Here is a 2,635-nt window from a genome sequence, read left to right as displayed (position 1 = left end):
ACATTAATATCAAACTCTGTAACTGTGAAATTTTATTTGTGTGTGTTTGTGTGTATATATATATACATATGAATGTACGTATATGTATATATTCTTTAGATAGAGAGGGAGAGACAACAGATGATAGACAGATAAATAGGCAAGTAGATAGATCTTTGCCTTTGCTTCCTGAAACATAGCTTTTAAAACTCTTCCAGATAGTGGTATGGGAAGAATCCATTGGTAACATTTTTCATCTCTGATCCTGGGTTTCTGTTACAGAGTTCCAGAATTTTTTTGGATTTCGGGATTGATAGGAGTGTCTTCTGTTCTAATGACCCTTGATGACTCTTGGTGGGCTCTTAGATGGGAGCTCATCACCAGAAAGGCCAAGCCACAATTGGAAGTTGGGAATTTTCAGCCCCACTTTTCATCTGCTGTTGGAAGAAGAGAGAGGCTGGAGATTTAGTTAATAATAGATTATGCCTATGTGATGAAGTCTCCATAAAAATCCGTAAGTTGAAGGGAATGTGGAGAGCTTATGGGTTGCGGAACATGTGGAGGTGCTAGGAGGGTTGGGGATGGAGAGTAGAGGTAGGGATTTTAAAGACAGGTATGAGGGAACTTAGGCCCACACAGAGATGGGCTCTGATGTGCACACACAGTAAGGGCTCAGATAAGTCCTTGCACCCATGTGATGACCATTGGAGCTGCTCCCTCTCCCAGGCAACAGCTAGTCTCCATCTGTTCTTGCCTTATGCCTTTTTAAGAAGTCCCTGAATAGGAAAGTCTTATGCTTAAGCTCAAACAGGGTGTTCTTTATTAGCTGAACTTTGGAATAAGAGACAGAAAAAGAGCTGAAGTCGTGTACTTCAAGCCAACTCCTTAAATCATATGGGCACAAAATATTCCAGAGATCACAGCAGTTCAAGCTACACATAGCAGTAACTCACCAAGTCAGGTTTTTTAATTATCTGAAAAACTTGAATCAACACTGAGTACTATCAAAAGCAAAATGAATATACATTAATCACAGAATATTTTAGTCATGGCATCTTTCATCCTAGAAAAGGTCACAACCCATGGGTCTGTTTCTCATCACACTTAACCTGAGGAAACAGGAGAGCAAGTAGCTTTGAAGAGATTGAATGGGAAAATGTGGAGTTTTTAATCTAGACAGAGCTACACAATTGTTGCAAAAAGCAAGTGCTTTCTCTTACTGGGTCTTGTTTCTAGAGTTGCCGTATTTGCTTCCCCCCAGTGATAAAGAAATGGACAACAGCTTTTATGCATGTTCATTAAGATCATGGGCGAAAAATAAGTCTTGAGAGAAACTTGAAACTAGTATATTTTATAGTACATATACTATAGTATATACCAGAATATATCCTATAAAATATACTACCTAATAGAATATTATTAAAAAATATTATTTTCTCTGCCAAAAATGAGTATGTTTAGTATACTGAGTAATTGATTGATTATTTCCGGCAATACATTCACGGGAAATCAAGCCCACCACGCATCACTAACGGTACTGATGAATTGATGATTTAGACTAAACAGATCGTTACATTTTCTTGCTCTTCAAACTGGGGTATAGGTAAAATATTATCTATTTCTTTCTACTCTCATGGGAAAGTGAGCCAAAGGAGAGACTGAGGCATAACAGAAAAATCTTATTCTCCTGAGGCATTACATTTTCTGATAATATTTATTATCAGATTGTTTTCTCAGATAAAAGCATTGATTTTCAAACAATGCTCACTAAAACTTTTGTACTTTTAAATATTTATTCCAAGCCTTCTGCAAATAAAGAAGTATTTTCCCTCAGTGAATCAAATTCTCTGTTGAGTTTCTGAATTGCTTTCATTACCTATAAATATTAGAATTTAATTCCGGGATTTCATTGTGAAAAAATTATTGAAAATTATTTGAAAATTATTCTATTAAAACAAAGATGCGCCGGGCGCGGTGGCTCAAGCCTGTAATCCCAGCACTTTGGGAGGCCGAGACGGGCGGATCACGAGGTCAGGAGATCGAGACCATCCTGGCTAACACGGTGAAACCCCATCTCTACTGAAAAATACAAAAAACTAGCCGGGCGAGGTGGCAGGCCTCTGTAGTCCCAGCTACTCGGGAGACTGAGGCAGGAGAATGGCGTAAACCCGGGAGGCGGAGCTTGCAGTGAGCTGAGATCCGGCCACAGCACTCCAGCCCGGGCGACAGAGCGAGACTCCGTCTCAAAACAAAAACAAAAACAAAAACAAAAACAAAAACAAAAAACAAAGATGCATGTGATTGTAGAAAAAAGGCATATATTCATTTGCTTTTACAGGTCACTCAAAATTTGAAAAAATTTTTAAGTGTTACAGATCTTTTAGAATTTGTCTAGTGGGCTTTCTGGTTTTTACGAGAAAGTCCTTCCAAAAAATTATTGAAAAAAAGAAATTGTGTGCCTATCCCCAAAATAAATAACACACTCTTCTCAGCCTTTTATTATTCTGAGTGAGACTTCATTTGAATTGTTTTTAATAAAAGCAGAAAACTTGATTCTTTAGCAAATGTGGGGATACAACAGTAGGTTGGCTACAAATTTATTCTAAAATATTTAATGGACCGTTACCCTGATGTAGGCCAAATAGTAGGTGCTGGG

The 2,635-nt window shown here is 37.9% G+C and overlaps 1 non-coding gene across 1 annotated transcript; it reads left to right on the top strand.

Annotated features, from left to right (window-relative positions):
* The first annotated feature begins 2,343 nt into the window (after positions 1–2,343).
* Positions 2,344–2,405, top strand: LOC112424218 (U7 small nuclear RNA). The gene has a single exon (XR_003014938.2). It is a non-coding gene; the product is annotated as a U7 small nuclear RNA (small nuclear RNA).
* The last annotated feature ends 230 nt before the right edge of the window (positions 2,406–2,635 follow it).

Source organism: Macaca nemestrina, chromosome 7 (genome assembly GCF_043159975.1).
Source record: "Macaca nemestrina isolate mMacNem1 chromosome 7, mMacNem.hap1, whole genome shotgun sequence".
Lineage (NCBI taxonomy): Eukaryota > Metazoa > Chordata > Mammalia > Primates > Cercopithecidae > Macaca > Macaca nemestrina.
Note: the sequence above shows the minus strand (reverse complement) of the source record. Positions and strands in the feature narration are given on the sequence as shown.